General features: G+C 46.3%; 1 protein-coding gene across 1 annotated transcript in view; it reads left to right on the top strand.

Annotated features, from left to right (window-relative positions):
* The first annotated feature begins 389 nt into the window (after window positions 1-389).
* Window positions 390-21,856, top strand: part of CNGA3 (cyclic nucleotide gated channel subunit alpha 3) — a 57,779-nt gene continuing 36,312 nt past the window's right edge. Inside the window, exon 1 of the mRNA XM_053304695.1 lies at window positions 390-415. The gene's annotated coding sequence lies outside the window, so the exon portion shown is untranslated. The remainder of the gene's footprint in view (window positions 416-21,856) is intronic.

Genomic DNA, 21,856 nt, shown 5'->3' with positions numbered 1-21,856 from the left:
GGAGCCGCCTTCCTCGCCTTGGAGCTGTCCACGGGCTCTGGTGCTGAACAGGGTGCTGACCCTTCCTCAGTGGCCAGGGATATATTACAGTACAGGGAAGCCGAGCGGAGCCTGTATGAAGTGCGAGGCTGGGAGTTTCTAGGGCAGCGAACGGAAGCATTCTGGTTGAAAGGGACCGCGCGGAAGGGGGCTGGAGCTGCAGCAGCCATGGGGCAAGTGCGCTGCCAAGGACTGTGAGCCGGGAAGCCGACCCTCTGGATGGATCCAGCGGGATGCGCTCTCTTGGGGCGACACTGAGGGATCCTCCCCTTGGGTTATATCTCCCGACTTCTCCCTGCTTTGGTGTCCTCTTCCCCCTTTCCGAGTTCCAGGAGGCCATGGTCACGCTCAGTCTGCGGACGGCAAAGGAGAGCAGGTAGGCAACTTGCCTTCAACTCTTTGCAAAGCAACTGCCGTCGTGAAGGAGCGTTCAGCAGCCAGCGTGGGGCCGGGAATTCTCTTGGAGGCAGTGCCGGTGCATCCATTAAGGCAAACTAGGCAGTTGCCTAGGGCGCCAAAATGGAGGGGGCGCCGCGCTGGCCAGCCGGCCGCCCCCCCACCCCGAGCGGTCAGCCTGCAGGCCCCTGCCTGGCGGGGGAGAGCGAGGGGCCAAGAAAGCAGGACAAGGCAGCAGCCCTTTGTCTGGCGGCGGGGCGAGGCGGGGGACCAATCTCGGGGCTGCCGCCCCCCCAGGGCTCCCCCCGCCGCGTGCGGCGGGGGCCAGGCAGGCAGCAGCAGCAGGCCCCGACCAGCCCCCGATGCAGCAGCAGCAAGCAGGCGGCGCCGCCTCCTCCGGGGGCGGGGTGGGACTCAGCTCGCTCTCTCTGGCCGCGCCGCACCTGCTGGACGGAGCAGTCCAGGCCTTGCGAGGACCGCCTTCGCCTCCCGCTCCAGAGGGAGCCCCCCGCGCGGAGGCTCCCACCGAAGGCCAGCCAGCGGGGGCACCTGCCGGGCAGCGGCCTGCTGCTGCTGCTGCTGGGCACCCCGCAACCCCGGCCAGCCAGCCAGCCGCGCCTCTGGCGTGGCGGGGCTCCCCAGCCCGCCCCCGCGCCCTGCTTTGCCCAACCTGCCAGTTGCGGCTGCAGGAGGAGGAGGAGGGCGACCACCCTCACCCCGGAGCCCTGACCGGCCACTGGGCGCCCCGGAGCCACCGTCAGCAGCGGGCCGGCTCTGCTGAGTGACTCTCAGCATGGGAAGCCCGCCGCGGCTGAGTCGAGGGCCTCGGTGGTGGCGCCCGCCCAGCAGCAGCCACCTGGCAGTTGCCCGCTGAGGAGCTTGCGGGGCGCACGGCGACGCCGCCGGCACAAGCGGCAGGAGGGCGGAAAGCAGCTCCTGCTTGGTTGGCCACGGAGGAGTGGTCTGCAAGGAGGAGGCTGAGGCCACTGCTGCCGCCGCCTGCAAGAAGGCTGCCCCCCCCCCCCCGCCCCGCACACTCAGCGGGCTGCCGCTGCTCCCTCTCTGGTGGGGGGGGGGTAGGGTTAGGGTTGTGGGTGGTACAGAGACATCAGGCAAGAGGGCTGCAGAAACCAGCAGCCACAGCCCCGGGAGAGCCTGGCAGTGCCTGGTGACCGGCAGTAGCCAAAGGGCCACCAGCTCCATGGCAAGACACCACCACCTCCCCCCAGCCCCCCTGGACCCAGCCAGCTGGCTCACTGCGGGGAGACTGCCCAGAAGGGTCCCCCCCATCCCTACTGCCTCTCATCCCATTGGCTCCCCTGGCTGCCTAGCTCCTGCAAGTCTGCTCCATGGGCCCCACATTAGGGAGGTGCATTCAACTGGCCTGGGGTAACTTTAAGGGCAGGGGAGGGTGCACTTCTCTCCCCTCCCCGCGCTCGATTTCCTAAAAGTCCGTTGGGCTGGCATCGTGTTGCCCTGTTGCCCCCTTTACCAGATGGAACTGGAGGTACTCAACATATCTGTGCGCGTTGGGTGCATGTGCAACGCACACAGGCGTGTCGAGTACTTCCAGTTACATCTGGTAAAGGGGGCAACGCTGCTGCCCCGATGAGCGCTGGCGGGGGGGGATTTCAAATTCTGTGCTTTTCATTCTTCCTATAATACATCTGTGTTTGAAATATGATTGGCCGGGGGGGGGGCGCCAGAAGGTGATCTCGCCTAGGGCGCAAAAAACCCTAGTACCGGCCCTGCTTGGAGGCTCGCAGCTTTATTTCTGGCCAAAAAAAATTAAAGCTCGCAGCTTTATTTTTGGCAAAAAAAAATAAAAAAAAAAATTCTGGGACAATGAGCACCAAGGCGCGGCTTTGTAGTCTCAATGAAAAAGTGAAAGGATCCCACGGGGCAGGGCCACGAGATACTGATTATTAGACGGACAAAACTAACAGTGCTGAAACCTGTTTTCAGGGCTAGAGCTCAAACTGGGGACATCAGGAGTAATGGAAAAAAAGAGATCTCTTGAGCATGTTCAAAGTGCCTCTCTCTCATCAGTGAGTTAATTCAACCAGCTCCTGCTTTAGATAGTATTAGTGTCGATTGGCTTCTTCCATATCAGAGGACATGATTTCCAGGTAGCCTGAGGCCCGGGACCTTTCCTTTTAGAAAGTAAGTATTGGTAGAATTTTTTCAACACACACAGAAGCCTGCTGTAGACATGGGGAGCATCTAAGCCCATTCCTTTGGTGTGGCCAGAAATGTGCTCAGAACAAGCCAATTGCTTGACATTTTGATCCCTGTAAAGACCTTAACAGGATAGTAAATGCCTAGAGCTGCTTTTCTTTTTAGCCGCTTAGTCTTTCTCTGTAATCTTAATGTGACAGGCACTGGGCTGTCATGCAGAACCCAGAGCTTCCTCTGCCTTCCCCATTGCTCCAGGGTGGTTGGATGTTGTTGTTGTTGGGCTCCATTGCTGCTCCTTTTCCTTAGCCTGGGATGCGGTTTGCTTCTAGCCTTTCCCTTACAACCAACAAGCAGCTTTGGTTAACACTAGGTATTATCTAATTGTTCTGAATGGGAATCTTTCCCAGGAGTTCTTCTTGTGTACCTTTTTAATGACACAGGCACCCTCTTGCCTGAAGTGTCACTGTACACACATGACTTTAAGAACAAACCCACACAGTCAGGACCATTTCTGATGTTTCTTTTATCTACTTGCATCTATGACACATGACATGGGTTTTGACACATGTTTACTTTTTCTGCAAGTAAAAATAGCAGAAGATACAAGTCTTAAGACACAAGTCAGACACATGAAACTGAAGGGCATCTGCAGATTCTATATGGCTAACCATGCTTGACTTTTCCAAATATTCCTGTGTTCCTTCAAGTTTTTACCCACTTTCCTTCTCATAAACACACTTTGTTCTTTAATGCTGCAGTAATTGAACACAGTAATTTTAATAAATTAATTTAAAGTAACTTAAAAAAAAAATTACTCAGGAGTAGTTACACTGAATTAATAGGGCAGGTTAACCACTCCCATTAATATTGATGAGACTACTCATGAGTAACCTAGTCTGGATGTCAGCCATTGACAGTAATGTTGCAATGGCATTCAGGCACTTAAAAAACTACAACAACAATTGCGGTTACATGGCTTAAAACGCCATTTTTAAATGCATTGCCAATATTCTGAAATGAAAAAAAAGTCCCTGGGTTCTGTTTTGTTACACTCATGTGATCAAAAAACAGAGTCCAAGGTGATGAATGGGCAGGACTATGCAGATAGGCTCGGACTCATGTCTCAATGGCTCTCACTGAGCTCTATGGGGAAAAACCAAACTGTACTCTGGGAAACACTTGAAATTTACTCCTGAGAAGTGGACATAGAGGCACCTTTCAAAGTGGCATTTCTCTTCTATTTAGTAGGGAAGAGCAACTGTTCCCATTCAGGCCAGTGCAGCATGTCCCTAGGGGCTGGTGGTGGTGGTGTCTCCTGTGTGTGATTGTGTATTTGTAAGGTTGTGAGCCCTTTGGGGGCAGGGAGACATTGGTTTTTTTCATTTCTTTTGCTATTACTATTAGTGGTATATTACTATATATCACTTTTCAACCAAAAAAAAAAAAGTACTCAAAGTGGTTTACACAGAATAAATAATAGAAGGTGGTTTCATTGTGTAAGCCACTTTGGGATTTTTTTTGTTTTTTGAAAGATAGTAAATAATAATAATAATAATAATTAATAATGGGACTCAAAGCATAACTCTGCCTCAGGCACAGCTTCTAGGATCCGTCTCTGTCACTCGTCCAAATGACAACCCTTTTGCTAGTGTGTATGTGTGTGTGAACTATGGACAGGCCTATGCAACAGTCAAGGGCAGGCCTGCTCATACCTCTCCTGACTCTGCTCTCCACATAGCAATGGACATGATCTCTTGGATGAGGATTGTGAGAGAAAGGAGCATCTCTGGGCTCCATTATGAAGTTATCTGTCCCAGTGGCTGACCCGGTTGTCATTTTACCTAGATATGGTTACTTGAGGGAAGGCTCTAGCAAAACTGCATTGCCCCAAAGCCCATCATTAAAGTCACTACCATTGCCATCTTGCTGAGATGGAGATGAGGAAAGGGCCTGGTAAGATAGTGGGGGTGCTCGCCTTCACTGTGCCACCTTGCAGCCCTGCACTGAAAAGATTGCCACCAGCAGTAATCTGAGCTACCTGGCCATCTCCCTCCCCAATCCCCTCTGTGGTGCTCCATCGTACAAAGGCAGCAGCAGCAAGATGAGCACCAGGGAGAGGGCTGGACGGCAAGCTTTTGCTTTGAATTGAGTGCCATCTCAAGTCAAGTCAACTTGCCATCTTCCTTCCCAGTGGTGCTTGATCAGGAGTGCAGGCAGGTTGGTGGCAATGCTGGACTTCCTCTGCAGTGGGCAGAGCAGCAGAGAAGAGAGGGAATGAACACCTATGGCCAAACAGTTTTACTATGTGGCCTTGTGGAGTGTCAATGAGTGTAATAGAAAATACAGGAAACTGCTTTATACTGAGTCAGACCACTGGTCCATCTAGTTCAGTATTGACTACACTGACTGGCGGCAGCTTCAGGCTTGGGTCTTTCCTGCCCTATCTGAAGATGCCAGGGATGGAAACTGGGACCTTCTGCATGCAAGGCAGGTGCTCTCCCATTCCACCACAGATGTCCCCATTCCCAAATAGAGGTTGGTCAGGAATTCTGGATGAGGAGTGACATTACATGGTTTTTCTTTATTTGTGCCATCTGTGTGTAGATGCTGGGTCTTTATATAGACTTTGCAAACTATTTGTACAAAAAAAGCATTTCAATGCTTAGAATTGAGCCTTTGAACTAGCACCCAAGAATCATGTTTGTTCACATCAAAGTTGTTGTTTTGTAGTGTATTACTATGTGACCAGAGACAATAGTGGTGCAAAAGAAATCAGAAGGTATGTTGCACACAACACTGATGGTATCCCACCACCTTCAGCTTCCTTATCAACTACTGTCAGTATCCTGAGATAGTGTAGCTTGAGTAGTTAACTCAGACCACTTGGACAACGTGTGAAAATGCTTTCAGCTTTGCTGTTTGTCTGCTGTTGAGATACCTCAGGAAAATGTTGCAAATGTTTCAGTGGTGATTTAATTTCATCCGTGTTACTAGTACTTGGCAACTCAGGGACAATTCACATGATCTTTGCACCTATTTGTTTTCAGTCTAGGTTTCTGGTGGTGAAGCAGTGGTATGAACTGTTTGTTCATACAAGGCACGGGCACAGGCTGTGTTTGCATCTGCCAAAACTCCGCCAGCTGAAGGAGGTTTTCAGCAGGGTGCAAAGCTGGGAGGATGTAAGGATTGGGTGAACTGGCCCTTATGCAGAAGGTTCACAGGCTCAATCCAGTTCTTAATTTCTGTAATGGGAGGAACCGGGGCTCACAACTCATACCTGAGAGTCACATTCTCTGAACTGGGAGTCTTCACCTCTCATTCTAGGCAGGCATGTGGCCATTACTGAGCATGGGGGATGAGTGTCCCCCCAGCCATTGTGGCCCTGAGCACTTCTGGAGGCCGCCAAGGGCTTGCCCCCACTTCTCCCATATCTTCAGGGGGCTGCCAGAGTTGCTTGTTATATGTAGGGGGTGTGGCTGGTATGCACTAATGCACATGCACAAGAGAGGAGAGCTGGTCTTGTGGTAGCAAGCATGACTTGTCCCCTTAGCTAAGCAGGGTCCACCCTGGTTGCATATGGATGGGAGACTTGATGTGTGAGCACTGAAAGATATTCCCCTCAGGGGATGGAGCCACTCTGGGAAGAGCAGAAGGTTTCAAGTTCCCTCCCTGGCTTCTCCAAGAGAGGGCTAAGAGAGATTCCTGCCTGCAACCTTGGAGAAGCTGCTGCCAGTGTGTGAAGACAATACTGAGCTACATAGACCAATGATTGGGGGCCACCAGCTGAGCTCATTCCGCAGCTGCCGGCGGGTTTCCTACGCCCCTAATTCTAGGTATAGAGTGGCTAGTTGTAGATAGTCAGTGTGAAGAAAAGTTGCTCTGAGCATGTTTGAGGTCACTCTCCTGTTACTCCAAAGGAACTAAGATGATCCCTAGGACTGAAAGCAGGCTCTGATGCTAATGCTAATAACTCCAGCTAAGCCGCACATGCTTCAACTCAGAGGCATCACTACAACTGAACAAGGGGGAGGACCAATAACCCTGGGTGGGTCCCACCAGCTGTAACAGTTCACTCTTCGCTTCTCCCCTCCTGCCTCCCTGACTCACTGGCATGCTACCGGCTCTTGACTGAAGGATTCATATTTGGTTTCAAGCCAAAGTATATATGAAAAAATTATTTCTGAGCCAGAGAAATGCATGTACATAAGTGTGTGTGTGTGTGTGTAAAAGTGTCTGCATGAATGGAGAGTGTATGATATTATCTGCATAGGAGTGAGAGAAAGAGGGTGTGGAGAATGTTTGGATTTTCATCATGTCCTTACAGTTCTTCTGTGGCAAGATATGGGAGGAAGTGTATCTTTGGCAGGGGGTGGTGGGAGGGGCCAGGGGCCCATCTTCCCTTTTTGTCCCAGGGCCCACTCCAACCGTGCTATGCCCCTGCTTCAACTCTTCATTTTTGGAACACTTGTAACCAGTGTCATGCATACAAGTCAAAACTGAATGGCTGGTTTACACCATGGATCTCAGTGACCTAGATAATTGTGGAACTGGGCTAGCAGAGGTAAGAAATGCTGTATTTGTTTAGCATAGACAGGATTGAATTGCCCTTGAGGCTGTGTATTGCAGAGTGATTTGGATCAGCAGCATGCCTCTCATCAGGCCTGGTTCAAAACTAACCAGGGGCAGGGTTTGAAACAACAGCATATGAGTTGTGGTTGCTTGAGTTGCCCAAATACACAGCCTCTTGCTGTCATGGGCTGGAACTGCTCAGATCCGAGGGCAGAAGCTGGCTACATGTCTACGACCCCAGTAGTAGGGTGGAAAAGGTCTCTCTTTTATCCCACCTCAGGGCAGGCAACAACTTATAGAGAAGAATGGGAAGCAGAAGGGGCTGAGAAAAGAAGGGAGGAGAAAACAGCAACCTAAAGGAACTCGATGGCAGGCAGGAGAGCTGAGAGAGGACTTGGTCCAGAGAAGACAGAGAGGGGAATGCCAGAGAGGAAAAGGAAATGACAACAGGCAAACAGGAGAGGTGCACAGGCGCCAGAAATGCAGAGGGAGGTTGAAGCTGAGATGTCAATTTGGAATAACCAGCCCCTTCTTTAGCTTCAGGTTTCTAGTAACTGTGTATGTCTGAAACCTTTTACCAGTGACTCTTTTGTACTGTTTTGGGATTCATGTGGCAGCTTTGCCACAATGATGATGTGTTATAAATGTTCAAAAGGCCAGGCCCCAAGAAGATCTGAATTGTTTTCAAGCATGGATAATAGGGATGCTCTATCTGAATGATCAAGTTTTCTTTCATGAGAGGCACTTAGGTCTGGTTTTTTATATTTCTTGCACCTGTGTGACAGCACTTGAATGTGCAGTGTGCAATGTGTAATGTGAGAACTGGTATAGTTAGTATAGGGGCTACGAGCCTGAGCGGTGAATCAGAACTTCTCTGGCTCATCTCTCCCCTCTGCTATCTCAATGGTTTTAGGCAAGCAACATCAATAGAGGGATAACAAAACTGACTTGCCTTTCAGGGCTGCTGTAAAGATTACATCAAGATAATACACGTGAAGCACTTTGCATCCTCAAAAATTGCTTTACAAATGCCAAGTATTGTTATTGTTTCTATACTCTTAGGAATAGCACACTCACTGAGGTGCAGGTGAAAGCAGACTTCAAGGAAGAAAGTCCAGGTGCCACATTTCTTTTTGACATTCTGCAAAATGGTGATCAATTATCTTTAAACCCCAATTACACTTCCAAAAACAATCTCAGGGTTCCCTGGGGAATAGTTAGAAAGCCACTGGAGTAGAAGGTTATCTTAGCATATGTTCTGTTTGTGATCTCTAACATAAATAGCTTTATGTACAAATGGTTGTGGACATCCAAATCTATTAGCTACCATAGCTCTGTGAAAGGCACTGGATGATATTTAAGATTGTAATAGTTTGCACTTATGAAATCTTAGTGTGTTTGCAAACATGCCTTAGCAACTTGAGAGTCTCTATGTAGCTTTCCTGTTCCCCTCCGCAAACCAAACAGGGAAACACTTTTTCCATGTCACACTCTGATTTGCAGTGTGATCAATCAAATGTGGTAACAATGGTAAACAAACTGCAAAACAAGATAGGAGCTCATTATTTCTAGAAATTGCTCACCACCAGATGCATCAGCTGTGACTGAAAAGCCACTTTTTAATCATATTTGAGGTATCATTTTTCATCCCAGCTTGTCCAAAACTTGTTTTTCCTGGAGAATTGCCAGGTCCTAGGGGAGGTCCTCCTCCCATATGTATCTCCTCAGACACGAAGATCTGCTAGAGAAGCCTTGTGCCATGTTCCTCCTTTTTCTACTGTAATCTCTGCAACAGCATCTATCTATCTATCTATCTATCTATCTATCTATCTGAAGGATAAAGGACTTCCCTCATCCATATGAACTGCCCTGCCTAGGAGGATCTTGGTCTTCTCTTTGTAATCAGTGGAAGACACTTTTGTCCTTCACTGGCTGGTGTTGATGACTGCTCTCTTGTGGTTTTGTTGATTGCTGTTTTACTATTTTTATTATTACTAGGGACCCACATCGAATAAATCAGTGCAGTTCACACCCCCTCCATATATAGATACACACACTGCTTATTGGCATCCATTGCCCCCTGAGAGTTGCCAGGTCGCAGTGCCACCATGCCAGAAACTACAGTGGGCAGATGTCCTCTGATGGAGTCTAGACTGTAGACTCAGCAGCCTTTTGTCCTCTCAGGTCCCTGCTTTTCAGGCCCCTGCCTCTTCCCCTAGCCATCCTATCTCTTGACCAGCCACCATAGCACTCCTCTCTCCCTTCTCCATAGTATGTTGGCCCTCCTGACCCTATATGCTGTGAGGTTTCCTTGCTGCCCCCTCTCTCACTAGCCACTTTGCCACACTTTTCTGTTTCCTCTGCCCTTTTCCTCAATCCCCATTCTGCTCCTTTCCTTCCCTCAAGTCCATTTTTCTCAGTCAATTACCTACTCTGCACCCTTCTTTTAACCTACCTGCTGAGATACGATCCTCCCCATCTCTGGCAATTTTCAAAAAACACCTGAAAACCCATCTTTTCACCCAAGCTTTCTCAGCTTCCTAAAATTTTTGGGTTTTAATCCCTGGTTTATTTTTAAATTTTTAAATTGTTTTTAAGTTTTTTTGTATATGTTTTTAACCGGTTTTGTGCTATTGTTAACCTCCCAGAGATGAAAGTTTGGGGCGGTGTAAAAATTTGATAGATAAATAAATAAATAAATAAAATTTTTTAAAAAAATACTTCTTCCAGACTCCCTCCCTGAGCCTCATCTTTTCTACATCCTGGGAACTCAGTTCTCCAGTGCCTACATTACAGCCGCTCCTGTCCCATACCATTTGTGATGCCTCCTAGCTACTGCTTTTAGAAGGCTATGCAGGGGAGGGGGCTATGATTTGTTTGACTAAAATTAGGGAGAATCATGGCTGGAGATGGAGCTTGTGGATTCCATCAACTGATCCTTACCTTTGCTTTTGTAATTTAAGCACCTACTCTTATGTGAAGTTTTAATTCCTGCCAAACTGACAGTGTTGCCTTGTCTCACAGAAACTGGACCTCTGAACATTTAGTTCCCTGAGTGACTGAACATTCCATGTCACTTCACTAACCAATCAATGTCAGAGGCATCACCAGTGCAATACAAAATAGATATTTCCTATTTTTGCTTACTTTTAAAGCATCCTGTAATTTTATGCTGTTTGTCTCTTCGAGTTTTCTTTAAATAGAAGATGCAACTCATAAATACAAACAACAACAACTAACAAGGGCAACAGCAACATGAGAAGAATACAAAAATGTGCATATTTAATTCTGAAGCCAACAGGCACAATCCAGAGAAAGTCCCAGTTGTCCTCCTGAAATGAATAGGCTGAAATGTGAGTGATGTAGGTATGAGTTGGGGAGAAGTGCTGGAGCTGGTGGTTGCTGGTAATGCAGTGTTTTGGCTGGACATACTAGCATGTACAGGTGTGTAGATATAGCACATCTAGATGTGCTGATACTCAGACATTTTGACTTTATCTTGAGAGATGCTATTGAAACGGAATTTTGGTGCACTGATGAATTTTCTCTAGACGTTGCTTGCCATTCTATTCAATGAGGAGACAATTCCAATCTTTTTGCCCACTAATGTGGAATAAAGAGATTTGGGAACTTTGCCTAATTGCCTTAGGACACTCCCTCCCCATACAAATAGCAAAAATTCAGGCTGCTGTTGGGATGCCTGTGAAAAGGTTTGTGAACTATGATCCGCTCCTTATTTGGCTTAGCTTGAATTGAGGTAGCTGGCTGCTGCTGCCCTTGTTGCTCAGTGGTTCCTTCCATCCCTCCACTTTCAGTCAGAGATGCCACATTAATTTGTTTCCCCCCGTACATAAACAGAAGATATGTCATTACTGTATCCAGTATCACTGAGTTCCACAGATCATTTGGCAAAACAATTGCTAATGGCTGTGGAATCTTCCATTTGCAGATACTGTATGCTATTGATATTGATAGCAGTTTTCAGGTTGGAAGAATTTCCTTTTAAATGCTTGGGAGGAATCAGAACTTGATACAGTGCACTGCCGTTCCTCCAGCTACTGATACTAGTTTTGCAATTACTTTGTGAGTAATTGCAGTCAACTTGGAAAAAATTTCTAGGGCTAGAATCTCATACCGATTATCTCACAGCTGGATACTGTGAGAATGCAGCTCTATTGCATGCTATTGATGACTTTTTAAAAAAATAAAAAAAGCTCATTAATAGGATAACACTGTGGATAATATCACACTGCATCCACTAGACGCATCTGTAGGAAGTGATTGTGAATGGATTGTGGACCTGGTGAATTTCTGCCAGGCCATTTACTATAGTAGGTAGCATTTGGGGAATCACTGTGCCTTACAGATGTATGAGGCAGAAATACATCAGTTGTATCTCTGGGAAGTAAATGGGGATGCTGCACCTGTTGAGTTTCTGCTTAGACACATTCCTTCCTAAACTAATGTTGAGCTGAAAACTCAAGGCAAAATTTAAGTGCAAGGAGCCTAATTTTTCAAGTCAGTATAAGATATGAATATGAATACTTATTTATACCTATGTAAATTGGTTTGGGAATTTTTGTTGAAAAGCAGTATATAAATAATTGTCGTATTCGTCATATGTGTTGTATTTGTTGTATTGGTTTATATGAGACTGAAAAATCTTTACTGTTTACATGGAGTGGAAGTTAGGGTTTCCACCTTTCTGTGCTTTTTAGAGCACAAGTGAAAACTGTAAGCACCTTAGCACGGGTGCACATATACGCACACCTACAAAGAATTCTGCATGTGTGGTTGATTGCAGACCTATTTAGACATTTTTAAAAGGGCACTTGAGTACAGTGTCCCAGAGCATGGCAGGTGCTGCTCTAGTCCCGCCCACCCCAATGCTAGTTGAAGCAACCACCATCATGCTTATGGCATTTGCCTCTTCAGACAAATGCCATAACTGCAAAGATCATGGGGAGGGTGAGGCTTCTTGACGCACCAGCACTGGGGCCAGGACTTCTGGGTGCAGCATCCCTTAAAAAAACACATGACTGAACAGGGCTTGTGGTACTAGCAGGCAAGTGCACCAGTTACCATGCCAAACATGGTTGCATAGCTTATTCACTTGGGTCCTGATTGTTATATTTTAAACTCTTTAAAAAAAATTATGCCAATTACATCAGATACAGGAAACATCATATTTCCTGTACAATGTCCCTTAAACTCCCCTAAGTCTCTTAAAGGCAACCATAAAAGATGCAACGGTCAGTTATTTGTGCCACTGGTATTGTTCCTTCTTCCATTCTCTGTGGTTCTGGTTCTGTTTTGCATTGAGTTAGGGCTTTGTTCAGTCAGCTTCTTACCACATTGCCATGGGCTGAGCTAGTCACGAAAAAAACCAACCACAAGTGTCCACCACATGCTAAGCTGAGGACAAGACAGCTTTTTGCACACAATTGGAATCACAGTAATTGCTTGTGATGGCGTAGGAGAAGACACTCTTGGTTCAACTGTGGCAGCCAGCAGCTATGATGATATGTGTCTCGCCTTATTTGGATCCAAAGAAAGTGAGTCATAACTAAGTCCCACTGAAACTGGGACTAACGTGTCCTATTGATTTCAGGGGGCCTTAGTCATGAGTTTGGAGGGAGGAGAGCTTGTCTTGTGGTAGCAAGCATGAATTGTCTCCTTTGCTAAGCAGGGTCTGCCCTGGTTTGTATTTGAATGGGAGACTACACACAAGCACTGTAAGATATTCCACTTAGTGGATGGAGCCGCTCTAGAAAGAGATCTGCATGCTAGCATGCAGAAAGTTCCAAGTTCCCTCCCTGGCAACTCCAAGATAGGGCTGAGAGTGACTTCTGTCCGTAACCTTGGAGAAGCCACTGCCAGTCTGTGTAGGCAATACTGAGCTAGATGGACCAGTGGTCTAACTCGGTATAAGGCAGCTTCCTATGTTCATATGACTAACTTTCTTTGGATCCAGCAAGATGTTTAGCACATCATAGGACAGTAACAGAAACCACCTACTGGAGATTCAAGTTTGTATTTGGAGGGTCTCATAATCACATGTAATATCTGGTGTTTCCAGGATAAAAAGGTCAGGAGCTCCAATCCAGATATTATGAAAAAGTGATGCTCTAAGAAGATCTAATGGTATGGTGTAAAAGACTGACCATAGAGACTTAGCAGCCTGGGACTGAAACTGGAGCCAGCAGATATGCTAAGAACATAAGAACAGCCCTGCTGGGTCAGCCTCAAGGCCCATTTAGACCAGCATCCTGTTTCACACATTGGCCCAACAGATCCCTTTGAGACCCCCACAGGCAAGAGCTAAAGACACACCCTCTCCCTTGCAACTGGCATTTAGAGGCATCTTGCCTCTGAGGCTGGAGGTCGCCTATAGCCCTCAGACGAGTGGCCATTGATAGACCTGTCCTCCATAAATTTGTCTAAATCCCTCTTAAAGCCATCTGTTGGCTGTCACCACATCTTGTGGCAGAGAATTCCTTAGCTTGATTATGCATTGTGTGAAAAACTGATCATCTTGGTTGCCCTCTTCTGCACCTTTTACAGGTCAAGAATGTCCTTCTTCAGATATGGTGACCAGAACTGCACACAGCACTCCAAATGTGGCCACACCTTAGATTTATACAAAGAAATTATAATATTAGCAGTTTTATTGTCCTTTTTCACATGCTAGTCCTGTGAAGGAGTCACATGACTGCTATTGTTAACCTTCTAGATCGGGGTGGCCAACCCGAGGCTCACCTGTTATTGTTGGACTTCAACTCCCATCATACCCGCCCACCAGTTATGACTAACTCAAGGGAAGAGATGTATATCCATAGCTTCTGGCTGCCTGTCAAACTGAGAGTATTAAAGGATAAATTATAGGGATAATAATACTTGTAGTCCAGCAACAGCTGGACAGTTGCAGTCTGGCCATACCATTCATGGGACTAGAACAGTCTTCAGTTATTTTGTAAAGCTTCCAGGGATCTCACTTCACATGTCTTCAGCATCCTTCTTGCTGCTCATTTATTTACTTTTATAGCTACCCTTATAGCAAGTGCAAATGGCTTCCATTTATGCCATTTGTAGGAATGATTGGTTTCCCCTTATAAAGGTGACTCTGAATACAGCAGGTTTCCTTGTATACTCTTGATCATATAAACAGGACAGCTCTTGAAGGATAACATTGTTATGCAAAGAGATCTCTCTCCAACCTTTTACTAGGCTGAACCTGTTGACTTCAAATCAAGGCACCAAGGGCTCAGGAATGCCTCCTTTCAGTTGTTATTCTGGGCCACCTGTTACTCTAATGTTCACAGTCTGCTTTCATGTCTGCCGCAGTAGGAAAGCATTTCAAGCATTTTCTGGCTAAGTGCATATTCTCTCTCTCTCTCTCTCTCTCTCTCTCTCTCTCTCTCTCTCTCTCTCTCTCTCTCTCTCTCTTTCTCTCTCTCTAACATAAGAACAGCCCTGTTGGATCAGGCCCAAGGCTCATCTAGTCCAGTATCCTGTTTCACACAATGGCCCACTAGATGCCACTAGGAGCCTACAGGCAGGAGTTGAGGGCATGCCCCTGGGAGTTCGCACATGGGAGTTCGCACATGGCTTCATGCTGCACGGTAAATGTTGAGCAAAGCCACTTCGAATTACACTCGCGGCATTGGGGGAAGCCTCCCCTCTGCTCTCGGGTTTTGTTTCGGTGCAAGTTCACATCGCATGCCTCTTTGTTTTCCTTCTAGACAAGGGGAGAGGGAAGAAGAGCTATATCTGCATTTCTAAAGAGCGTATACCTCTTATCATGCTAATGATTCTACATCAGTGCCTCTCCCTATTTGCTCCGACATTTTCCAAAAAAGTAGCTTAAAACCAGCATTTTAAAAACTTGGAAATACATTGAGATAAGCTAGAATTCAAAAGACAAAGCCCGATTTGTGTGTGGAGTGCTTCCAAGGATCTCAAATTGGGGTAAGTTTGGCTGGTGTGTGAACTCACACACTCTCTTCCAAAGGAGATTTGGGGTAACAGCCCTCTCTGTAAAGCCTCCAGCTGTTACTCCCCTGCAACTGGTATTCAGAGGCAACCTGTATCTGAAGCTGGAGGTGGCCTATCGAACTCTGACTAGTAGCCATTGATAGACCTCTCCTCCATGAAGTTATCCAAACCTCTCTTAAAGGCATTCAGGTTGTTGGCTGTCACCACATCTTGTGGCAGAGAATTCCACAAGTTGATTATGCATTGTGTGAAAAAGTACTTCCTTTTTTTGGTCCTGAATTTCTTGACAATCAATTTCGTTGGATGACCCTTGGTTCTAGTGTTATGTAAGAGGGATAAAAATGTCTCTCTATCAACTTTCTCCACACCATGCACGATTTTATAGACCTCTATCATGTCTCCCTGCAGTCGTCTTTTTTCTAAACTAAAAAGCCCCTGGTGTTGTAGTCTTGCCTCATAAGGAAGGTGCTCTAGGTCCCTGATCATCTTGGTTGCCCTCTTCTGCACCTTTTCCAGTTCTACAATGTCCTTTTTTAGATGTGGTGATCAGAAATGTATGCAGTACTCCAGGTGTGGCCGCACCATAGTTTTGTATAAAGGTATTATAATATTAGCAGTTTTATTTTCAATCCCCTTCTTAATGTTCCCTAGCATGAAATTGGCCTTTTTCACAGGTGCCTCACATTGAGTCGACACTATCAATGAGCTGTCCACCACGACCCCAAGATGCCTTTCCTGGTCAGTCACTGACAGTTCAGGTCCTATCAGCATATACTTGAAGTAGGGGTTTTTCGTCCCAATGTGCATCACTTTACACTTGCCAACAATGAACTGCATTTGCCATTTTTCACCCACTCACCCAGTTTGGAGAGATCCTTTTGGAGCTCCTCACAATCTGTTTTGGATTTCACTACTCTAAATAGTTTGGTGTCATCTGCAAATTTGGCCACCTTGCTGCTTACCTCAACTGCTAGATAATTTATGAATAAATTAAAAAGCACCAGTCCGAGTACAGATCCCTGGGGGACCCACCCCATTTCTTACTTCCCTCCATTGTGAAAACTCTCCATTTATACCTACCCCTCTGTTTTCTGTCCTTCAACCAGTTAGCAATCCACACATGTACTTGTCCACTTAGCCCATGACTGCTAAGTTTTCTCAAGAGTCTCTGATGAGGAACTTTGTCGAAAGCTTTTTGGAAGTCCAGGCAGGGGCAAAGCAAGATGCTTGGGGGCCCAGGGACAAAATCTTTATAGGAGGCTCCCCTATTGTACGTGCAAAGCGTGCACTTGGTGCGTTCCAAGCCATACCCCTTGCATCTGACAGGGGCGGCAGATGCAAGAAGTGGTAGCAGGGCAGGGGAAGGGGTAGCGGCACAAGGTCAGCAGGGTAGGGATGGTGGGGCAATCTGCTTTGGGGCTCCTTTGGCCCCCCCCTGACCCTCTAGGCCCAGGGACATTTGTCCCTGCTTGTCCAATGGATGCTACACCCATGAGTCCAGGTATACTATGCCAACTGGGTCACCTTTATCCAAATACTTGTTGACACTCTCAAACAACGCTCCAACCCTCCCTCCCTCCCTTCATTCCTTCCTTCCTCCCTCCCTTCCTTTTAAATGAGCATGTAATATATTCAGCTGAAAACACTGAAAGGGTGCTAAATACCCCACCTCGTACAACAGTGTAATTGGGACTTGGTTGAAATGAGAGCATTTCTTGAACAGGGGCAGCAGAACTTGAGATTCGAAGTAGTACATGTTGAGGAATACCATCCAACATTTGGTTGGCTAAATGTAATCACATTTCTAAAAGCTCTTCTAAGCTCCTCCTAGCCTTGTCCCAATTTATTATTGCAATGCAGACCCCTCTGAAAAAGAATGCAATACATAGAGCGTGGCTATGCCAGTGCAGAGTCTAATAAAGGTAAAGTATGTCGTCAAGTTGGTGTCGACTCCTGGTGCCCACAGAGCCCTGTGGTTTGCTTTGGTAGAATACAGGAGAGGTATACCATTGCCTCCTCCCATGCAATATGGGAGAGGAGAGCTGGTCTTGTGGTAGCAAGCATGACTTGTCCCCATAGCTAAGCAGGGTCTGCCCTGGTTGCATCTGAATGGGAGACTTGATGTGTGAGCACTGCAAGATATTCCCCTCAGGGGATGAAGCCGCTCTGGGAAGAGCAGAAGGTTTCAAGTTCCCTCCCTGGCTTCTCCAAGATAGGGCTGAGAGAGATTCCTGCCTGCAACCTTGGAGGAGCTGCTGCCAGTCTGTGAAGACAATACTGAGCTAGATAGACCAATGGTCTGACTCAGTATATGGCAGTTTCCTATGTTCCTATGTTCCTAATATGAGATGATGCCTTTCAGCATCTTCCTGTATTGCTGCTGCCTGATATAGTACCAGTGGGGATTCAAACTGGCAACCTTCTGCTTGTTAGTCAAGCATTTCCTTGCTGTGCCACTTAAGTTGACTACACACAGTCTAATACCTGCAGTATAAAAGGTTCTGTTTATTTTAGGTATGGAATTTTGTCTTTATCTTCTTTTACAAACATTGAATCCATTGGAACTTAGCAGCAAGAACCATGTCTATGCTTTCCAACATTTTCTAAACATTACAATAATACGACTTTTTTAAATTTTGCATGCTGCTTCCATGATAAACTCATGAAAATCTGGGGAACACAGATGTGCAGACAGGCCAATTTTTTGTTACCTATTGTATGAAACATCATTGCTGTACAAAATTATTACATGTAAAGGAACCAATACACTGCATATCTCCAAACATTAATCTTGTATACTCAAATGTTAGGCATTATTGAACCTAAAGAAAAGAGAATCAAGCTGTAGTCACAGCCTATATGGTCTCTAGATACAGCATCCTTTACTAAGTGACTATAAGATTGTGTGCCTATTTATTCATTAGAGTGTTGGGTTAGATTGGTGTGAAAGGCCTGGAAACAGAGGAAAGTAATGAGTGAAGGAAAGTAACCAGGATGCAGGACCAGTGTTCCCTCTGTGTATGTGTGTGTGTGTGTGTTCACACATATTTTGATGTCTGTTCAGTTCATTTTAGTTCTCTCTATTTTATTTGCATCTGTGTGTGCAGAATGAGTTTTGTTCTGGGAGGCAGTATCAAGGCTGTGTGTGTGCATGTGCATTCAGAGTGGGGCCTTCCTGATTCAACCTGAGCGGGATCTAAATCATTGTCAGTCTCAGGGGTCGGCATCATCCATCACCAGCTACTAGGCCCAGGGCCTTCAGGAAGACATGCATGCAGAGGGTGGGGGAGCAAAACCTGCCCTCCCCTCCTTCCCTTACAATGTTCTGCTGTTTTAAAACAGATTTTCCTCAGCTGAATTCCAACATTAGAAGCGAGCCAGGCAGGGGGTAAACTGCTTAAAGCAGCTGAGCACAGTGTGCAGGTAGGGAGGAGGAATGGTTTCATTCTCCTCCCCTTTTTTGTATTAAAAAAACTTCCTTGCTTTAGAGATGGTTAGCATTTGTTTAACAAACGCACAGTTGCCAGAAATGCCTCGTTTTCTCCTTGGGCATGCCAGAGCCCCTTTGATTTCAGAGGCCATTCTTGTAGCTAACTTTGCATAGGATCCGGCTTACATGTTAGGGCCGCTGTGAGAAGGCTTTTGCAATCACTCCACATGGTGGATGTTCAATTTATTTATTTATTTGTTACATTTTTATTCCTCCTCATCCAAAGGCTCTGGGCAGTGCACAACAACAAAACAATACAAAAAATCCCAAATAATCATTTAAAACAATCAATACAAAAACAAATTTAAAAACAGTTAAAAACCATTAAAACAATAAAAACATTTTAAAATAGTTTTAAAAAATAAAAAAAAAACCCTGGGTAGCCAGACCAAATAAATAGGTTTTAAGAGCTCTCTTGAAGGCCAACAGTGAATCCAAAGTGCGGATTTCTGCCAGGAGTGCATTCTATACCACAGGATCAGCTACAGAGAAGTCCCACCTTCTCCATCAGACATACCAGTAGTAACTGGAGATGGACCTCCTCAAATTACCTTAATGTGTGGTGGGGATCATGCAGGATGTTGCAGTGGAAGCCAGGGCTGCACAACTTGTGACTGCCAAGCTGACCAGCTGACCAGCCATCTATATCATCATAAACCTGCTGCTTTCAGAGCCTGTGTGGGGTTGTCAAGCAGTTGACTTGGCAAGTCACAAGAGATGGCTGATAGGCTGCATTCAGTTTGGCATGGGGCCATAGCTCAGGGGGTAGAGTATCCACTTGACATGCAGAAAGTCCCAGGTTGACTCCCTGGCATCTCCAGTAGGGCTGGGAGAGACTCCTGACTAGAGCAATTGCCAATCAGTATAGACCTTACTGAACTAGATGGCCCAACTGTCTGCCTCAGTATTTGGGAGCTTATTATATAGTTCTGGTGGGTCACAAATAGACCAGTTCACAGCGAACTGGTCTGCCACAAACTAGGCTGGTTCGAGTGGCTCGATTGCGAACCAGACCAGCCTTCAGGAAGATTGGCCAGTCCGCAATTTAACCGAACCAAGCTCGGACCGTGGTGGACTGGTTCGATCTGGTTTGCCTGTTTGAGGGGCTATGCTTGTAAAGGGGAATCTGGTAGGGTTCCCCTTTACAAGCAAAGGGGAATCCTTGAAAAGTCTTCTAAAGGGAGGTTGGGGCACCTTTAAAAGTAGTTGTAAGAGGCTTACCAGTCCAGGGGCGGCCGTGGTAGTGGTACTGCCAGTCCTTAAAGGGTCTCCTGGCCTGGACCCAAATAGCAAAAAATGGTCCATGCACATCCCTAGTCAAAGGTTTTCAGGCCTGATGTAAGCCATTTGTAAGCAGAGGGGTTTAGCAAACAGTTGGCTGACTTTTCCACAGCAAGCTGGAGAAAAAAAGAGTAAGGTCTGCATTTATGTGAAGCAAAACATTCCAACCAAGTGGCAAGTTGTTACATGCAAAATTCATCCATCCATTAGTAATACCTTCAGTGGTGCACCTACACTGTGAGATATCCTCTCCCGAGAAGCCTGCTTGACCCCTTCCTGACATTTGTTTCACCATCTTCTTAACAATACGTAGCTTTTCAGGAAGCCTCTTGAGCAGGGGTGGGCAAACTTGGCCCTCCAGCTAGGTTGAACTACAACTCCCATCATCCCCAGCCACATCCTGGAGCCCACTAAATGATTAGTTTACACACTAAAAGCAAGATGTGGACGCTGCTTTAAATAGTGTCAGGTGACAGCTGAAAGTACATTGTAAGCTTCCATGTGCAAATGTGAATGTATGAGATCCAGGTTCAAATGCCTGTCAGTCAAGAAAATATCTTAGTAGCCCTGGGCAAGTCATATTCTTAGCCTAAGTGACCACACAGTAATGTTTAGGACTCACTTCCAGCCCTACGCTGGTATTTCTGGACTGGATGGATCACTTGGGTCCTGTTTCCAAGTGGTCCAGTGTAAGGAAGGGTGATTAGCAGTGACTTCAGCTTTGTGGTCCTTCTGGTTCCTTGTGCTTTTCCTCTGCTTACCTTGAACAGTTTCCCTGCATTTGGCTTCATGTTTGTTTTGGATCTGGTGCTTCTGATTAGGTCTTTCAGGCCGAATTATTACGTTGGACCTGCCACTTCGCATATTGAAGGCCAGTCTCAGTCTGTTCCTGTATAATCCAGATCCTGCCAGGACATACCCCTCTTTGGTGATGCATTGTTACTGCCAAGATACTCCAGTAATGACCTGGTGTTTCACAGTGGTCAAGAGCTAATAACCATAAAACACTATGTAGGCCAAAAGCTGCACGAGAACTCATCAATACTTTTTTCATTCCAGTGTATGTTCACATTCTATCAAGCAGTGCTCCTGCCCAAACTGATTCTCTGCCATCCTTTTGCAAGAGCCAGAACAGCGTAGTGGTTAGAGTGTTGGACTAGGACCAGGAAGACCTGAGTTCAAATCCCCATTTAAGCATGAAACTCATTGGGTGGCTCTGGGCCAGTCACGTATCTCTCAGCCTAACCTTCCTCACAGGGTTGTTGTGAGGACAAAAATAAGCATGTACACCGCTCTGAGCTCTTTGAAGGAAGAGCGGGATATAAACGTAAAAAATAAATAAATTAGAGTTACAGGGTAATGATGCTTACTGGAATCATGTGGCCCACATTCCCACACTGTCCCAGGCCTTTGATTTCTGTCTCTCTTCCAAAACCCATTAGATCTCAGTCCTTTCTTAGGGTCAAATGACACATTACTTTATGCATCACATTCCCGTATGCACATTACTGCATCGTTACGAGATGTGCTTAAGCTTGGCAAAATCCCTTTTTAAACAAAAAGTTGCTGGGTCTTCCTGATCGGGATTGGGGCTTTGGTGTGCACCAATTTCCTGCGAGAAACCAGCCCACACCCCAAAACTGCTGTTACTACCAAAGAGGATATTACCTGCAAACAGCCACTTTAAGGACAAGCAGAAGGTTTGGGGGTAATTTCTGGGGTGGGAGGGGGCATGACAGCACTGGAGGAAAGCCCCCTTTCTACACACCATTGTCCCAGTTTGGTTCAGAGGCCCTTGGAGTTGTTTTTTGTTTAAAGGGAGACAATGCCAGGCTTGAGCACATTGCTTAATGGCACATTATACAGACTGTATAATTTGGACTTTCGATTTTCCCCAGGTGCAAGAGC

This window comes from Hemicordylus capensis, chromosome 3, assembly GCF_027244095.1.
Source record: "Hemicordylus capensis ecotype Gifberg chromosome 3, rHemCap1.1.pri, whole genome shotgun sequence".
NCBI classification, from domain to species: domain Eukaryota; kingdom Metazoa; phylum Chordata; class Lepidosauria; order Squamata; family Cordylidae; genus Hemicordylus; species Hemicordylus capensis.
This window is presented reverse-complemented; position numbering and strand designations above follow the sequence as displayed.